Genomic DNA, 20,329 nt, shown 5'->3' on the forward strand with positions numbered 1-20,329 from the left:
GTTTTTCTCGAGAAAATAGTAAATGTTTGCACAGAATGTAATAGGATAGGAGGAATGCTTGAAAGCTAAATACACATACATATGTACAAATGGACTTACAACGTTACGAGGGTGGTTTGTAAAGCCATTCAGCTTTTGAGTGACAGATTTTTTTCGTAGAAAGTATTTTATTTTACCATAAAAGCAAGATTTGAACATTTTTAGACTTTTTACAGTCCTTTTTCCCAGATGGAGGAAAATATTTTTCTAAAAGTTCTTTGAATTATTATTCTTAAAGGATGACTAATTATTATGTTTCTAAAGTTCTACCTTGTTTTGGTGTCTTCAAGTTGAAAAAAAGTAATAGCTTCAGGGATTTTATTGGTACAAAGAAATCATTGTTTTCTTTTCTCACAATTTACCAGATAGTCTCTCCGTGGCTTGATCTTAGCCAAGTATCTCGGTTTTTTGACTAAAATCTACGTAAAATTTGTGCAAAATCTCATAATAATACTAAGCGATAAGCGTTCACCTCTACTCTTGGTTTTTTGGGAGACTCTACGAAAAAATCTACATCATCTGGAACTTTCGTGCTCCGAGAAATCTATATTTTGATCATGAATGCCGTAAACCCTTGTTCTCAGCTCTTCTAATCATTGGTATTTCCAAACAGCTGAGATTAATTCATTCCCGCATTGAATCAGATCTGTTTACTGTCAAAAATGACAGCACCAAGGTTGCATTTTCTTCTATAATTTCTCTTAAAACTTCCAAAAACACCAACTTATCGACCCACCCTCGTACCTATATGCAGCTGTAAACAAAGAATTGCGCTCTGCACCATTAATGTGGGCAAGAAAGCTAAGCCAAAATAATAAAAGCGAATGAAAACAGTAATAGTTTGAAATACGAGTAAATAAGAGCAGTTTGCATTGTTGAAGACACACTGACTGTTTGTATTTGCACAGTGAGTGCCTCATCATCACACACAGCGACACAAATCAATCAAAGACTTTAGCTTTGTAAGCGCTGGATGAGAGTGGAACTAGATAATAGGCGCTAATAGCAAGGACTACGCACGTGTTGTTCGGGGGTTTGTACCCTGCAGGAAATTTCACCTTTTGACCAACAAGTTTAAAGTTCTGATTCTTTTAAAGAATATTGCCCAAAGTAAAAAAAATAAAACATTTTGGGGAAGAAAGGGAGAGGCATAACTTTGCAGAATCGGCATACAAAATAATTGGTTGGTTTGGTGAAAAAGTGGTCGCGCTTGAGCTCCCAAGCAGAGTCCAGGCCAAGCAGCATTCAACAACGCGCCATATTTGATAGAATTAGTATGTTTTTCCCACCCTAGTTGAAGACTTTCGCAAAGGTTCTAGGTTTTCATTAACTTGAGAGGTTGTTCTGAATTACCAAATATCAGTAGTACGTACCAAATTTAAATAATTCCCACTACTCTGAAAATAGGAATATTTTGATTTGTCCACCATCTACTCTATCCCAAAGTAATTTTGTGCAAGCATCTTAATATTGGTCTTTCAAGATCTGGGGTATTCAAACTTGGCAACGGAAATAAATATATTAAGTGCATATTGATTGTATTTCCTAGATATGTAAGAACCCCCAAGATATTGGGTAGTCGAAAAAGTCTTTTCGTATTATTCCGTCAGTGTAAAACTTTCATCAGTGTAAATCGAAATTTCCATTGGTGTGCTACTCGGACTGATACAGCATCGTCTCCGTAAACTTCACAAATTTCATTGATGGCTTGCGTGGCATTCTTCCCTTTTTTATACAAAAATTTCAAATTATATCGAATTTCTTCATTATTTTCACTCATTTTTGAACAGCTGTAACTTTTTTTCCAACATTCCTGAATTTTTGGTTAAAGGAAGCTTAAAATCGCACCTTTTCCACACTGTATGGTATGAAACAATGTAATTGGTAGCACTGGAAATATACTACAAAATACGAAAATACTTTTTCGACTACCATATATTTGGTATTTATTCAACTTTCCTTACGTAACTTGTTTCGCGCCGAAATGTAGGCAACACTTTTTCACATTCGGTTTTTCCTAACCGTGCAGTGAAGTTCAAAATGATCCATTATATTTTATTTTCACCACATACATATGTACATATATACATAATTTGCTTACATACTGTGGCTGTATTTGTTTTCGCCCGTCTCTTTTCTTGTATCCTTGTATGAAAGGGGTTAATTTAGTCATATTATTTTGCCAAACGTTGGTGCTTGCTGATGGTTATCTCGATATAATTTGCCACATTATGAGTAGATTATTTGGTCGATTCCACTTACTGCATAGACAGCTCGAGTCATTGCCATGGTGTGGATGTCAACGAACACAATGAGATTAATTTTGATTTGTTTGTGCAATTTCTATATAGCACGTGTGCTTATATTGTATACACTACATATACATATGTATGTGTGCATTCGTCGGTATATAATATTATAGAAATGTGTACATATACCATATATATACATATATATGTATATAGTTAAATATTATTATTCGATTATTAAAGACTCTTACGTTTGCTATACCTTTGGAAATATGTTCAAAGCTGTTTCAGAATTATTCCAATAAATACCACTAGTTTCTTCCAGTTGGCGTTTTTATCCATTCTTTTAAAACTCAGTTTTTTCTTATATACTTATAAGCATATAAATACATAAATATGCCGCATATTTTCAGTCATTTTCATATTTTTTTTAATCTCTTGTGTTTTTGCAATGTTTTGTTTTTTCCTAAATATATTCTTATCGCTTGTGGTTTTTACAGCGAAATTTACTTTAAGAAATCTTTGCTATAATATTTTGAAATATGCGGTGTTTTTTGTTGTGTTTTCCTGGAAGCGTGATAAAAATATGAGCTAATGCATTGAAATGCCATAAAATGCCATAAAATTTGCCACAAAAAATTCAAAACTTTTTTATAAAATAAAATAAATTATTTATAAAATATTTTTATAAAAAAGTTTAAAATTGTTGATAAGCAGTAAAAAATATAATGCAAAATGCATGTGATTTGGCAGTCAGAAAAGGCGCGGGTTTTTGTGATTTTTTTAAAGAGGGATTTCATATAATAAAGAAATAGAAATATATACATTTACAGAATTTAATGTATTTCAATAATCTTCGATTCATATATAATAGCCATAAGTCACACGAAGCTAAATCCGGCAAATATGGTGGTTGTGACATTATATTTGTTGAAAATGCCACAAACCAAACCAAGAATTGTCGGACCATAATTCTGGTCTTTTTCTATGAATAGCTACTCACAAACGACATATAACAAATAGTATTCCTTGTTGACAGAGTGCACCACACCTCGATAATCGATGAAAAGTGTTAACATAACCTTGATTTTTGGCCATCTCCTGCTCTTCTTTGCCACGATATTCAGCCGATAATCGGACTAAATTTGGTCACAATTTGACTTTGGCGCCACCTAGTGGTATACATTTTTATAAACACAATTTTTTATATTAATTTTTTAGTTTAGGAATAACAGAAATCCCAAAAAATGCCCGAAGTTTGCCTTTGCCAACAGAGAGTATTTTGCAGCGTTACATAAAACGTTTAATGTTGGCTGAAACTTAGATCAATTTCAGATTCGAAAATTTTGAAGATAGTCCGGTATATATCACCGGAATATAACCGCATTCATATTAGGTCAAGGACTGTCAAATCAGCGGCATTTCTTATACCATTTGAGACTTTATCATGGCAAGTAACAAAATAGTGGGGAACCAGTCCTGCAGGAACCACAAATTGAACGATGGACTTTTTTGTTCATCAAGACCATTTATCTAGATATAGCGCCCACAGTGCTCCAAAATTACATTTCCAGTAGCATTTTCAAAGTATAAGTTTGGTTAACGCTAACGTCGTTAAAAAATTCTGATATAACTTTCATCATCTGAGAATGCTTTAGTTTTTTCGCGGTCAATAACAATTTTAGAAAAAAGTTCGAACTATTTTCGGTCAAGATTTCCAGCCAAAAGAGCTGTTAATGTCAAAATATCATCCCACTAAAAATAACCCACCATATGGAATAGCTTTTAGCTGACAAGCCTTTTGCCTCATTTTATCCACCACCCCTACTTACATGTCACGTATATCGTGACGTTTCTCCTGTCCGGCAACACTTGAGGATTAGTTAGTTAAAATTAGTGTTTTTTCAAGTTCTTGACATTTGTTTTCCATGCTAAGCTTTTTTGATTTTTATTTATACTAAGCTTTCTTCAGCATAAAATTTTCGTTGACACTTCACCGTGAAAGTGCTGATCAACCAAAACTAATAATTTATTGCCCAATGTCTTTGGCAACGTCGTCGTTTTCTTTTCTAAAATAAAATAAAAATAACAACCAAGGTAAACAGAGCATATGTTGTTTTTTTCTAGAGTTTCGTTCCACACTTTTCGTTGTATTTAATTCACTGTGTAATTAAAAATGTTTTTGTTCGATTTCGAAAAAAGAAGGCACTAACAACGATTGCCACAACCAATGAATTGGATGATGGTATTTCCAATCAAATTATGTACATATATAAGGAATAGAAATTTACATGGTATATTCATATATGTATGTGTATATAAATATATAAGTATATACCTTTGTGTAACTATCTAATTTGTATGTGAGATTATGTGTTGTAAACGATGATCGGCAGCTGGTAGCGGCATTGAAAGAAACAGACGGCGTCTTCTCATGCGTTACACCTTCTGATGATGAGCACAACGAATACTTACATACTACATACATACATAATACTATATACTTATAGTAGCTTTAATGCTAGATTTCGTTTAATGTTTTTTAAACTTTTTTAATTATTTTTTTTTTGTGATTTTTGGCTATCTTTCAATTTGGCAGCTTCTGTTGTGTAGGGGTATGTGTATGTGTTTAGTATGATTCGTCATGTTTCTTTCTCTCAGTCCCATTGATGAATCACTATATAATTTATAGATTTTATATTTTTCGTAGAAATGTGTCTGTCTTTTGCTAGTAAACATTTGGCCCTGTTGTTGCTTTTTGCTTTGTTTTTACGCAAATTTTGAATGCAAAATGAATAAATGAAGATGACAGAATTTTTTGTTTATTAAAAATAAGAGAAAACATTAGTACGTAGGAATTAAAAATTTTATTTTAAAAAGAAAAAAAAAATAAAAAAGAAATAAAGAAGAGTAAATGAAATATAAACAATAAAAATAAAACGAAAAGAATTCAAACAGTAAAACACTACGAATTAATAAAGAAATTAAAAATAAAACACAAAAATTCTTTAAAAAAAAAATTTACATAAAAATGTTACATTATAAATATAAAAAAATCAAAAAAATAAAAATAGAAAAAATAGATTAATAAATAAAATAAGATGAAAGCTCAGTAATAACAGAAATAATTTGTGAATTAAAACATCTGTGGTAACTTTGCTCAAAAATATGTTTATCGAAGGGGATTCTTAAATTTTGGAGCACATTACGTAATATTTTCCACAATTTTATTTTTACAATATATGGCAACTCTGTTTAAGCATACTTATAAAGTTGCACCTAACACATTTCGAAGTCTTTCTTAAACACCTTTTATTTTAGAACACATTTCGTAGTATTTTCGACAATTTTACTTTTACGATAGGTGGCAACTCTGTTAAAAAAAAGTTTAAAGCGGTACCGAACACTTTTCGAAAGGCTATCTTAAACCCCTTATATTTTAGAAAACATTACGCAATATTTTCCATAATTGTACTTTTACGATAGGTGGCAACTCTGTTAAAAAAAGTTTTAAAGCCGTGTCGTACACTTTTCGAAAGTTTTTCTTAAACACATTTTATTGTGGAGCACATTACATAATATTTGACACAATTTTACTTCACGACAGATGGCAACTCTGTTCCAAAATATTTTTAAAAACTTCAACAAACAGTTTTCAGAAGATTTTTAAAGACCTTATATTTGATTATATGTATTACTATCGTTTAAGCATTTTTAATAGGTGGCAACAATATTTTAAAATATATTTAAATACAAGCTTTACAAATATTAGTACCTTTGTAATTTTGTGCTTAGTTTTAGTTTCTATCAATAGGTGGCAATTCCATTTCAGAAGAATGTTTTAATTGCTTTGTTTTACTTTAGTTGGCATCTACTATTTTTATCTAATGTTTTGGAATACTATTTTAAATATAAGATATATATATGATCGTTTTTGAGCTTTGCAGATCTATAAAATGTTTTCATAAATATATACATATGTACATATGTATACATATTTACATCCATATGCCAATGTATTCAAGTTCAAAGCAGCCCTCATAGCAAAGCCCGACTCATTTAAGAAACAAATGCGTCAGTCGTTTATAGTTTTTTTCGATTACTCACTCAATTTGCAATTTTTTTTTAATTCTAACTATTTTTTCTTGATTCTTTACTTCTGATTCATAACGCTTTCTTAAGTCATACTTTGAAAATCCTTTTTTAGCTACATACGTACATAAGTATGTATATTGTGATTTAAATGAAATTAATCATAAGCAATTGCACGCAACTATATTTTTATATCTAAAATTGGATATAGACTTTGACGCTCGAATAATAATATATAATAAATAATATGTTATATAATTTTTATCGGGTATTAAAAGTGGATTTCCCCACTGAGAATTTTGTTTGGTGTACGTGCCAAGCACCGAGTTTACATTGCATGACTGCCTGGCCTCAATTATGAGAGGGATGGTTCATATTTGAACTATAAAGCTATATGCCGATATTGCAATGTGTTCTACATACAAATTTAATATTACAAAGTGAGATCTATAAAATCACCTTCAGATTTATGATGGTTTCTATTTGCAATATTACAGAGTGAGCTCATTCACTATTCGCCTTTGATCAGAGAGATCACGAAGGTCATCTTGAAACCAGCTTACATTTTTATTTATTAACAACAATTCTTTCTATCAAATCGACAGAACTAGTTATAATTTATATTATATTTATTATTATATTTCGAGAGTAGTAAGAAGGTATTGATTATTTTATCTTTTCCTTTGGTTGGGTTGAAGAACAAAAAATGCTGAATGTTTTATAACAATTGTTATAATGTAAGGAATCAGAGTATTATAACCAATAGGCAAACTTTTCGCGTCGTAAAAAAGATCTTAAAAGGGTTTTATCAATTTAGAAAAAAAAATATCGACTCGGCTTGCGCGCGCTGTTTAAACTCAGTCCTAGTCAATTTTGATCCTGAGTATATTTGTTTATAAATGAAAATAGATTTCAAATTACTACCATCACCAATAACTAAGAGGTCTTAACTTTATAAATAGATGTTTCAAGCATCATTTCTTACAAAAATTATTAAATATCGGCTTATATGTTACTCTAGACTCTAGACATCATCTATGTTGTTATAATAACGTTCGAGCCTCTCCTTATCGAATCAAACCACCAACTGTCAACTCAAAAATATTTGAGAAATATTTTGTACCGACTAGTAGTAGTCGGGTGATCCAAGTACAGGTACTTTTTTCAGTGGCCTTTTGTGACAGATCACGCGTTAGTCGTGTCAAGTGTCATGTTATTTTTGTTGAGTATTGTTTGGCATTTCACCATGGAAAGACTTACGCCTGAACAACGTTTACAAATCGTTCAACTTTATTACGAAAATTTACGTTCTGTAAAGAATGTGTTGCGCGCACTTCGCTCAACTTATGATAGTGTACACGAGACCATGGAGAATATGATTCAGCGCCGTTCGTAGCAACTCGTTGACAGACGTATGGAACGACGGCGCCACTTCCCACACAATGCATTAGTCAATGAATTTATATAAAGCGCACTTCGATGAGCAGATAATTTCACGTTTTGGGCCGGTCAAGATCGTGTGATATCACATCGTTAGAGTTTTTCCTGTGGGGATATGTAAAGTTGTAGAGTCTATGCGGGCAATCCCGCTTAGATTCAGGCCTTGGCGCAAAATATTACGCATGTCATTCGCCAGTTACTAGTCGAAACACTCGAACGAGTGATCGAAATTTGGACTCAACGGTTGGACCATCTGAGACGTAGCCGCGGGCAACATTTGAAAGAGATAATCTTCAAAAAATAAATGCTTAATAATATACTTTCGAATGATAATAAACATTCCCTATTAAATTTGATGTTTCTGTGTTTTTTCTCTAAAAAAGTAGAGAACCTCGAAATGGATCACTTCCTACTACTATTGTAGTTTAATCGGCGAACTTTTGACAGTCGCGAATTGAACAAACACAGATAACAAACACAAAAGATGTGTACGTTTGACGGATAATCTCATTAATTTGTGACATAATTAGTGAAAGAAGGGAAGGACATTGCTTACAAATTAGTATATGTGACCTGGTCTACGGAAAGGGGGGCTTAGGTGTCAAAAATAGTTAATGAGGGTTAGCTCCCTTTTCGTAGACCAGGTCACATACATATATGAAAATTTTACAGCTTGTCTTGTTTATGACATAATCTTGAGATATTATAGAAACTTTAAGGGGGTATTCTTATGTAATCACTTCGAAAAATCGATTTTTTTTTTATATTTAAAATTTACATATGTTCTTCTACTCATTTATAGTAATCGTCCCAACCAGAATTGTTTATTTTCGAAAAGATTTTTTTAACGATTTTTAACGAAAAAAACAAGATTTTCGTGACTTTTTTGAAGTTCGACATTTTTTTTTAATGAAAGTGATTATATTTGCTAAGGACGATAGCCGCAGAACTACTGATTAATAATCCATTCAATTTTTTTATTTCAGACAACATGAACAGCCGCTATCACCATGACCAGTGAACTATTTTTTTTTATTGGGGACGACGAAAAAAAATTTTTTTTGTACATCTCAAAATACAAATAAAAATATGTGACCTGGTCTACGAAAAAGGAGCTAACGTGCGAAAACTAGTTTTCTGCGAAAAGCTGTTAAAAATAATCGTCAGTTTCTCGTTATCTCATTAATTGTTCTCCTTTTTTTTTTGACACCTAAGCCCCCTTTCCGTAGACCAGGTCACATATATTAAAAAATTAAAATGATTTAATTTTGTTGTCGCATAAAAAAAAATTTCCTAAAATGTGGTAAAATGTATGCGTTCACATGAGAGTACCCCCTTAATGAGGTATGCGTATACTTTCCTGTGTAGAATTCGACTAGATAATTGTGCTGCTTTCACACATAAACCTTCTTGACAAGATTACGGAGTTCAATCAAGCTAAAAAAGAAGTGAGGGTATGAATTGGATCCTGACATTTTTTGTCGGGTGCATTTTTATAGGAGTATGAATGGTAGCTACATATGTACATACATATATGCTATAGAGATAGAGATGCTAGCATTACATTGGAAAAATTTTCGTAAATTTTTTTTTTTTTTTAATAAAAAATTGTTCCTTTTGATCGATCTTTTCTTACATATGCATGTATGTAAGTGGCAACTCTGTTACGGAATTTAAATGCAAGTGAATCTAATATTCCACAGCGCACTAGCTTAGCTCTTTCTCATCCGTTATTTATGGCTTTTAACGGTTTTTACACGCCATTATAACAATTATAAATAAGCTTAACGTTTTCTCTGCAAATAAAAGCCGACGCATCGAATATAATACTTTGAATATATTAACTGCATAAGCAGGTATATCTACCGTTATTATATGCTATATGTCCACACATATTTCTAATAACAAATAACGACAATGGAAAGTGATTATCGTGTGATGATTTTGACATATTGTAAACACGCCAAAGTTCGGTCGCTCAATTTCACTTTCATGTGTGTGGGGCATGCAACTCTTTCATATTTGGAGCGTACAACACCATAATGCAACACTTCGTTAGCTGTCCGCCTACACACACGTTGATGCACACACACACAAATATATCTAGATTTATATATGTATGTATATAATAAACGTGACATTGTTTACATCCGCCGAATTGATGGACATACATTGTGGCCGACCCACGCGACAGCTACGCGCCACTTGCCATGATTATAGAAACGAGCGCTTACCGACTTAGATATATACATACATACATATACTTGTATGTACATGTATGTGCATTCTTATAAAGCAATCAACAACATTTATAGTGCAACCGCGTAGCTACTGCATGCCGGCTGAGTGATTTCACGCTGGCCGCTTTCAATGCGCGGCCAATTTGTGCGCCGACAATGGGCAACAAACGGTAACAAAGGTATGCACGCGGCTATGTAGGTGCATACAAAGTGTGTTGACGGCCTTAAATGGGCCAAATGCCTTTGCACCTACACTCTGGCGGCTAATTCGGCGTCAAGTCGCCATATCCAACATACAAATACTTCTGCTGACAGACAGATATACTACAGCTATGCTTTGTATATGCATTGCATACATATGTATGTATGTGTATATATTTATATTTACTCTTCTATTAAGTGAACTTTGTTGTTGCGCGCTGTCGTGCTTTCGGCACGTGGCACAAAATGCCTGGTCTTCTTTGCGCGAGCACTCGCATCTCCTAGTTGCTTGCATTATAGGCGCATTATACTCTACTCTAACTCTGCTTGGGTGTTCGTGTGCGCTTGTACGTGTTCGTAATTATTCGCACTCGTACGCTTCGATCCGTTCCCTATTTGTTGTGTAGCAATGGCAGTCTTCGGCAGCATCAGTGTGTCGACTATGTGCACTTCATAGTGTTCTTGCACGAAGTTTTGCTTCAGCGTCGCGGCAGTCTTAACACCAAAGGTGGTCGCCATCGGTTTTTTTCTAATTAAGGCCCTGAGTGGCATTCCTGCACTTGAGAGGTTGAGGCAGACAACTTTGACGTGACCGTTTGCCTTCAAATGGCAAAGTTGTTGTGGGGCATCCGACATTACGTTTGGGAGAAAAAGAAATTCTTTACACTTACACTGTGAGAAATGTGGGTAGGAGAGCATGATGCAGTATTTCTTATAGTATATCTTGCATCTAACGCTTTTTTGTAGTTATATTATTCTTATCAGTCGCAGAGTTTTTATAGCTCATAATCTGTCAAGGTATGTTGAAAAGAAACCAGTACTCTTCATAAATTTATCTATCTTAGCTGGCGTACGTCGATGATATTGATATCATTGGACTGGATAAGGAAGCGAAGCGTATGGCGCTGGTTTTGAACGGGGCAAGACGGAATATCTCCTGTCATCAAACAAACACGTGTCGCACTCGCGACTTGGCTCTCACGTCACTGTTGACAGTCATAACTTTGAAGTTGTAGATAATTTCGTCTATCTTGGAACCAGCGTAAACACCACCAACAATGTCAACCTCGAAATCCAATGCAGAATAACTGTTGCCAACAGATGCTACTTCGGACTGAGTAGGCAATTGAGAAGTAAAGTTCTCTCTAGACTTCCAAAGACCAAACCCTACAAGTCACTTATCATCCCCGTCCTACAATATGATGCAGAGCCATGGACGAAGACAACATTTGGTGAGTCGGCGTTTTCGAGAGAAAGGTTGTGCGGAAGATTTATGTATGGTCCTTTGTGCATTGGCAACGCAGTACCACAGTCGATGGAACGATGCGCTATATGAGATATACGACGGCATTGACGTAGTTGAGCGAATTAAGAGACATCGGCTACGCTGGCTAGGTCATGTCGTCCGAATGGATGAAAACACTCCAGCTTTGAAAGTATTAGACGCAGTATCCACTGGCGGAAGCAGAGGAAAAGGAAGAATTCCACTCCGTTCGAAAGACCAGCTGGGGAAGGACTTGGCTACACCTAGAATCGAGGAAGAACGACGGGCGCGCTGTTGTAAACTCGGCTATAATCACGTAATCAGTGCCTACGACAATAAAGAAGAACTTTTCGCAGATTTAGATTGAATAATCTATATTATGGAAATTCAGAACTGTTTTGTTTATCTCTGAAAGTACGATATCGAATTCGTATATAAAAATTTAGGGTGACCGGTTGGACTATTGCAACAAGTTAAAGGGCTTGCTGGGGTATACGGGAAATCATATTTGAACAATTCATATTTTAAAATATTTTCTGCCGAAAGTGTTACAAGCTTTTGGGCGCTCAAAGAAAATTTTTCCGGCAAACTCCATATTTAAGAGTGGTGCACAATGTTTGAGCTCAAAGTAATCAATAAACTCGAGTTGAACGCATATGGCGAAGCTACAAAAGAATATCTCGCTGTGTAGCTTACCTTGATATTGTGCGTCGTTTGATCTCCAAGAAAAGTTTCAATGGGAAAACTTGAACCCACCGATTTGGTGTTTGAAATGTGACTGCAATGTGCCTGCATACATACATACATACATACATACATATGTATATACTTAAGACATTAGCGAAGAAGTGCAATAGAAGCGGTTTATCTTCGCAATTCACAGCTTATACGGTTCCAAAGCCTACAAAGTTGCGGTAGCAGAAACCGCACGGCCAATGCCTCACTGACATTGCTGGCCTGGTTTGCTGTTTGGTTAAGGTTTTCTCTTATGGGTGTGAATATATTTAGCAAGTGTGATATGGAGCACATTCGAGGCAAATGGAATTCAATATGGAAAACGCATTTCTCTCAAAACTTTTCTTTTAGTTTTTTATTTTTACTTAAGAATATCGGTAGCTTAATGTGCTTTAATTAATTTTTTCTAATTTCCTTTTATTTTTTCTTTCAGATTCCTCACATCGAAAGTTAACAAATATAAACAAACGAACGACAACAATATCGCCATTTTTTTTTACAACAATTTACGAATTTTTTACCTTTTTGCTTAAAACAAGGTGAGTGATATTAACCTCGATTATTAATTATAATAAGTGGCATTTTCTTTAATTACAATGGGCATCACTGATATATTGGGTAGTCGAAAAAGTATTTTCGTATTTTGTCAAAACATGTCGTTGCAGTCATTTATATTTTTTATGCCATTTATATGATTTTATTGATATTTAAAGTACATAAAAAATATACAAAATCGTCGAATCACAGGCGGCGAAGTAGAGGCTGCTTCCTGATTAACATGATTTCAACCCTTATAGTGATCTAAAATATTCATTAGTAAAGAAATCGCTATCGTATTCACCTTTAACAAAGAAAAAATTACAAATTAGCGTTCACTTGGAAAAAAAATTTTAACTCCCTTTTCTATCTTTTTGAATTTTTCATCTATACTGAAAATTTAAATTTTCCAATTTCCGAGGCTGGGGCGATTGAGAGAGGGATGCATAACAAATATAACAATTTATCAAATTTAAAAGGTATAGGTTAAGTAGAGTTTGAGATATCATATAAACCACCTTAAAAAAGTGGATTCGATTAAAACGCGCTTAAATTTTTACGTTAACGTTTGCCATTCCGGCCACGACACTAAAACGGCCATAACTTCAGAAATTATTTAAATTTTGAAAAATCTTTTTTGGAAGATATTTTTGAATATCTAAACCATCGAATTATGAAAAAAATGATTTAATTTTTAATACCACCCCTTAAGGTGTTATATCTTCCTGTGAATTTCAAAAAATAGATTTTCTGTTTTACATATACTAAAGGGTGTTCCTTTCCTCGGTTCTCCTGTTTTTAGAAGAAAAAGCACAGAAACTTCAAATTTAATGTGGCATGTTTATTATCATTCGAAGGAATATTCTTTGACATTTATTTTTTGAAGATTATCTATTCTAATCTATTTCAAATGTCTCAGATGGTCCATTCGTTTTGTCCAGTTTTCGATGACTCGTTCGAGCATATCGACTGGTAACTGGCGAATGGCACGCGTGATGTTCTGCTCAAAGGCCTGAGTCGAAGCGGGATTGTCCGTATATACTACTTTAGATTTTACATATCCCCACAGGAAAAAGTATAACGGTGTGATATCACACGATCTGGATTGCCAATCGAACGGCCCAAAACGTGAAATTATCTGCTCACCGAAGTGTTCTCTCAACAAATCAATTGATTTATGCGATGTGTGGGAAGTGGCGCCGTCTTATTGGAAGCAAATGTCGCTGAGATCACGCCAAGATAACAGTCGCCATTGAAAGTTGCATTTTCATTTTTCAAGAGCCCATGTAGCGATACGATGTCGCTTGGGAAGGTCGAGCGTCTTCAGTTCTTGCACAAGCTGTATTTTGAACGTTTTCAATTTAAGATCTCTACGTAAAATGTGCCAATTTGTTCCATACGTTAGTCCGAGTTGCTGCGAACGACGCCGAATCGACTTTGCCCGATATTCGTGTACACTCAGCAAAGGCTGCAAAAATTTTTCACTGCATGTCGATCGTGGTCTATTCGACCGAATTTTATCCAATAATGAATGCTGGATCTCAAGATGGGTGATGGTGTTGCGAATAGTACGCTCAGTTGACCATAAGTTGAGCGAAGCATGAGAAACACATCTTTATAGATCGTGAATTTTCGTAATAAATTTGAACGATTTGTAAACGTTGCTCAGGCGTAAATCTTTCCATGTTGTTAGTAATAAAAAATAGAAAATGAAACAATCGTTGCTTACAATGACATACTCTATCAAGACACACACCTACTGATTAAATAATGAAGGGTGAAATGATTTATAATAAAAGTTTTTCTCTCGTCTGGTGTCATATGAGAAAATGTAATATTTGGTTGGTATGTTTCACATAGGTTAGGCTAGATAGCTGGTCACTCAGCATTGCAGAGAGATCACACTGAGACTGTTATGTTCAGTCCTTCGTAAAGCCTAATGATAAAATCTTCTGTATTTGGATATTAGCTATCGGCAAAGCGCTCTGAACTTATAACAAATCTGCTAAGGGGTTTTATTTCTATTTTCGCTATTTCACCTGGATGTCCTAATATGGTATATGAGATCCGAGGTTTTTTTGCCTTGATCTGCCGAAAACGGGAAATTCAAGGAGGAAGTGTTGAGATGTTTCTATTTCTTTTTCTTCTAAAAGGTTGATGCAGCCGGCATCCGTCTGTACCGTCATATCTGTCCACAAGAAACCAAGCAGCTCTCACACGTTTCCATTCCTCTGTTATTGAGACTGAGTACCTATGCAGATTCCTAGGAAGCGTTTTTTGTAATGTCTAACCTTAAGCATTAGCCTTTTTGTTTTTCTAAGCATTTTGAAAATTTTATCAAAGAACCTTCAACACTCGACCAAATCGTCTAACTAACAAGCCTTCGATTTAATAGATCTCTCGAAATTGCCTGCTGAATTGTTTTCGGACACTATCACTACTGCCAACTACTTGTTTGGGACCAAAAGATCATAAGATACGTTGTAATGAAATATTTTTTAGTTATTGGATTGTTTGGTCAGAGGTTACTCAAATTATTTCTATATATAGAAGTTTTCGTCGAGACTTTCTATATACCATCTGATCAAATTTGATGCAGATTGGCAAACAAAAATACATTTTCATGTATTTTAATATAAATCTTTATCAACGCCCTTAAGGTAGGCGCCAATAAAATCATTTTTGCCGTTTCGGCTTATTTTTGTTTGTTTTTCACTAGATTGTTGGACAGCTACGACATCATATTCATAAACAAATATATTGTCATCAATAATGATGTGTTTGTTGAATGAAAAGTTCTCAGCCACCTTGTCAGGGATCTCTTTTACGACCTCTACTCAACGTTGTTTTTGCAAAAGATTCAGATTTTGGTATCGCTTCATACCCCAAACTTTAACCAACATGTATTGAGCCGATCCATAAGAGATGTTGAGCTCCTCTGATATGTCTCTAATGGCAATATGACGATTTCAAAGAATATCTTTAACTTTTTTCATGTTATCGTCATTAACAGAGGTAAAACGACGACTCGCAAGAGCGAAGTTTTCGATGACTGCATCTAAATCGAACCTCATTGTTTGAGGTGTAAGTTTTAGAAGTAAAAAATAATATTTCTGGACAAGTTCAAACAACAGCTATTAGATGTGCCAAACCATAAAAAAATTATTTTTTTTTTTCAAAAACATAGTATCATCAAAGCATTCATTTAGTATACTTGTAAATTGTTCTTGTACGGCAATGTGTTGAAATTATTATAACTGTAACTAACGGCTTTCATATTATATTGGTAGGTGCTTAATATATTTTTTTACATTCACACATATCCATAAATATTTATTGGCGTATGCACGAACTCACTCGTATGCAAGCGAGAAGAATTGCACAAAAGAATTGTAGACTAGGCAACTGAATGAAGAAAGGATATATGTATGTATACATACATACACATGTACAGAATCACACAATGGCTCCATGTTGTCGCAGCTTCGTGACATTTTTCCTTTCAGCATTGCGCAAACAACATGAAAACGCTCGCACAGTCAAATGCTCCTACGACCCACACACACATACGCGCTAAATGTGGTCTCCACACACACACATAGCAAGTGGTTAGCGAAGCTTGTATTTAAGTCACAGACAAAATGGTCGCTAGGCGCCACATTGTCGCGCCAGTTGAGATTTCATGGCGGCTGCTGTGTACCGTTGGCAAGTGTACACACCAACACACACACACGTACCCCCATATACATGTGCTTATGTTACAGCGATATGAGTGTGATATCCTGCCATTCGCTGGCGCTCTTGATAGATTTTACATTTTTTTATGAGCAATATGACTACTTCACCACCGTGTGAGTGTACGAGTGAATGCGAATGTGCGTGTGTTGTGCATTTGCCATTTTTATGTTATTCGACGATTGGTATTCTACTGATGCGACGATTGCACTGTGGTAATTAAGCAGTTGTGCAAAAACGATTAATTGCATTTCATCAATGATTTACCGTTTTATTTCACGAGCGGACTAAGAGCGGTCTTCGGCAAGACTATTTACTCAAATGCAACATTTCTAATTAATTAGCTGCAAAACGCAGGATTTTTTTTTATTGTTTTAGCTGACGTATCATTACATTTAGAAGAGATTGAAGAACTCAAGGGTTTTTACGTAAATTGTCATGGGGTTTCAGATACTTAAATGAGACTTTGATTATAGGTTAGGTTACTCTGGTTGATCTCCGATCCCTCGATTTTCATCCTGATCTTAGAGATGATTTTGAACTGAAAGGAACCAAAATGGTATCTAATACTGAGATATACCATTTACTAGACAACTTCGAGCGAAAACTTTTACTCAACGCAAGGATATTTATCCGACAATCTTTGTTATTATATCTTGCTAAGAGCCACAAACTACGTAGACTTCGTGCGCCTCAGCCCGGATCAGAAGGTCTTTGTGACCACTTAAGTTCTGCTATCCCAATTCCTTCGAGTCCTCGGTAAGTGTGGTGGATGCGGAAGCAAATCGAAGTCCACTTCTTCACTTTTGAGAGCCCACTGCATTCATCGTATTCGGTCTTATGTAACTGGTTTGGATATAAATGAAATTCCCAATTCCGGTGAAAGTACATTCGATGCCATTACGTATAGAACTCGATTTCTCTTGCCGAAGTCCAGACGCTGAACCCAATTTTCGACGGTTTTCAAGCATAAATCGGCCGATACTGCTGCAATTTCACGTTCGATATTCGTACGAAGTTCATCAATCGTCGCTGGCTTGTTGGCATAGACCATAGACTAGACGCAGCTCCACAGGAAATAATCTAACGGCGTCAAATAGCACGACCGAGGCGGCCAATAGACTGGGCCATTTCGTGAGATAACACGTTCATCAAACTTGGTTTTCAATAAATTGATTGTGACATTCGCTGTGTGGCTTGTGGCGCTGTCCTGTTGGATCCACATACTATTGTCCAAGTCCATACCATCCAATTCGGGCCAAAAATATTCGGTTATTATTGAGCGGTAGCGATTCCCATTCACAATAACGTAACGCTCTTTATCATCACGGAAGTAGTACGGCCTAATGACGCCGGCGGCCCATAAACCGCACCGTAATTTTTTCGGTATGCAATGGTGACTCATGGAGTATGTGAGGATTGCTGTCTGACCAAAACGCATATTTTGCTTATTGATGAACCGATTCAGCCAGAAATGAGCCTCATCGCGGAAGATGATTTTTCGATGAAAATCCGGATAGTTTTCAAGTTGTTGCTCAGCCCATTCACGAACATACGACGATTTTGGTGTTCAAGCGACTTCAGTTCTTGCGTCACTTTGTTCTTATAAGGATGAAGACCAAGATCTTTTCGCGAAATTCGTTACAACGACGTCATAGATCTGCCCAACGCTTGAGAACGACGTGTGGGAGACTGATTTGGGTCACTTTTTTGTCTCACTGACATGGGGAAACATTTTTTACTGTACCTGTGGATTCAAAATATCGCACTAGACGCTCAATTGTTGACGACCATAAATTGGACGTAGCGCTCTTAAAATTGAGGCCACTAACTCCGAATTTCGGTAGTAAAATTTAATAATTTCGACTAGTTGTATATCTTTCCATGATGAAATAGTAAACCTTACTAAATGTATGCTTAATATGGCGTCGTTTATTGTCCTTATCGGTCTACTTTTGTAGCGATGCTTTTGAAAAACCCGTTATTATATGATATAAGAAAATAATTTGAAAAAGAAACTTCGAGTTGGTTGGTTCCTCTATTGTTAGGCCTAGAAAACGCGCTATCAGTCGAATAAATGATGCAGTTTTTTACTCACGTACCTGTGGTGATTGTCAAAATTTAATTTATTTCAACACTCAGAACGCAATGCGCACGGTTACTCTCGTTTCTCGAGGCATATCGTGGTCCCCATAGTTGGAAAATTGTTAATTGCTTCTCTGGGAATAGCGTTTAATGACTGTTGAATTGTAGGGTTCGAAGACTGATCAAGAACGAGGTCTTGCTGTCCCTGGAACGACGGTTCTGCATCAGGAAAATGAATGCAGGAATGACTTCCACGAAAACAGCCGAGTAGAAACTGCTTATAAAGGACTCTACTTAGTAGATCCCAGTAGTAGGGGCTCATATTATATTCCGTTGTGCGATTGCTGCTGTAATGGCACAAAACATTCTTCAAATAATTTCAATTAATACTGCCGTGTTATCTACCAGTCCTTGGGTGAATAAAAATCCGTTCCGTCCGTTCTGGTCGAAGAATCGACTGTAGTGGTAACGGTCCGACTGCGGAGTTCTGGCTTGTTCGAAGCTCTATCATCAGCTTCGTACTAGTTTCAGAAAGCCAGATTAGAGCTCATTGTCACTTTATTAACGACTGAATATGCTTCAATCTGCTACTGGAAATATATCTACATCTATTGCCGATCCACTTCTAATTCTTTACTGGCGTACACAATGATTATGCGGTTATAGCCGAATTAAAAACAGCGCCCCAGGCGTTTCTTCTTTCCGCGAAGACAGGTCCTTCTCCACCTGATCTTTCCAACGGAGTGGAGGTCTTCCTTTTCCTATGCTTCCACCGGCGCGTATTGAATCGAAAACCTTCAAAGCTGGAGTGTTGTGTTTGATTCGCCGATCCACTTAGTCGACTTTCAAATAGTTCCTCGTTCAACGACATTAATCATTTTCCGCTTAAGATTGCCTCGCCGTCAAGTGAGCTAAAAAAGTGCTCGAGTTAGGCAAATAGCATTCTCATGTTTTATGATGAGAATACGCACAACTATTTACTTTAATTAAATGTGTTCACACTGCACGAAGATTTCTTCGTAAATTGCATGCAATATTGGCATCCTGTTGAGCCCTACACTGCTGGCTGAAACATGATTTCGCTACTTTTTTAATATGATAATGACAAGCTCACAACATTTCCTTTTTATCCACTAATATACTTTACAAAATCCCAAAAAAGCAGAAAAACAACAACAATCCCGCTCGTTAGCTTGTTAGATCGCTAGCGCGATTGGTTTCTTGGCTTGTGGGCTGCTTGCACGGTTCACATTCCGTCCCGGTGGGTGGCAAGTGCTGCGTTGTCATTGAGTTGGCGAGTTAGCTGCATAAACAAGTGTTGTGGCGACGGAGTTTCGGCTTAACCTTGCTGCGGTGCATTTGCTCTAATGTGGTAATTGTTGTTGTTTATGTGGTTGTTGTTATAGTAGTAGTTGGTTGTTGTTGTTTTGTCTTTTCAATGTGCGCAAATTAACTTAATCGCTGAAATCAGTTTGTTAGCATTAATTGTATGCTCCGAAGATTCTCTGTTATCTCTGCGGGTATGTGTGCTTATGTGTTGGTTGTTTGATACAGAATATGTATATATGTAAAGAAGTATATGTTTAGGCTATATATATTTTAGCATATAAGCGCAGTTATTGACGCAGCATTTACAATGACGTTGTTAATTAAAAATCAAAGCCTACATCCAGGCGCAGCAACGCGCACTCTGCAGAGCGCCGTACTTATAA

General features: G+C 35.7%; 1 protein-coding gene across 5 annotated transcripts in view; it reads left to right on the forward strand.

Annotated features, from left to right (window-relative positions):
- The window catches only part of LOC126763382 (talin-2), a 77,597-nt gene that overhangs the window by 18,027 nt on the left and 39,241 nt on the right, over nt 1-20,329 (forward strand). For all 5 annotated transcript variants that reach the window (XM_050480835.1, XM_050480838.1, XM_050480840.1 and 2 more), the window contains exon 2: nt 12,694-12,799. The gene's annotated coding sequence lies outside the window, so the exon portion shown is untranslated. The remainder of the gene's footprint in view (nt 1-12,693; nt 12,800-20,329) is intronic.

This window comes from Bactrocera neohumeralis, chromosome 6, assembly GCF_024586455.1.
Source record: "Bactrocera neohumeralis isolate Rockhampton chromosome 6, APGP_CSIRO_Bneo_wtdbg2-racon-allhic-juicebox.fasta_v2, whole genome shotgun sequence".
Taxonomy (NCBI): Eukaryota; Metazoa; Arthropoda; class Insecta; order Diptera; family Tephritidae; genus Bactrocera; species Bactrocera neohumeralis.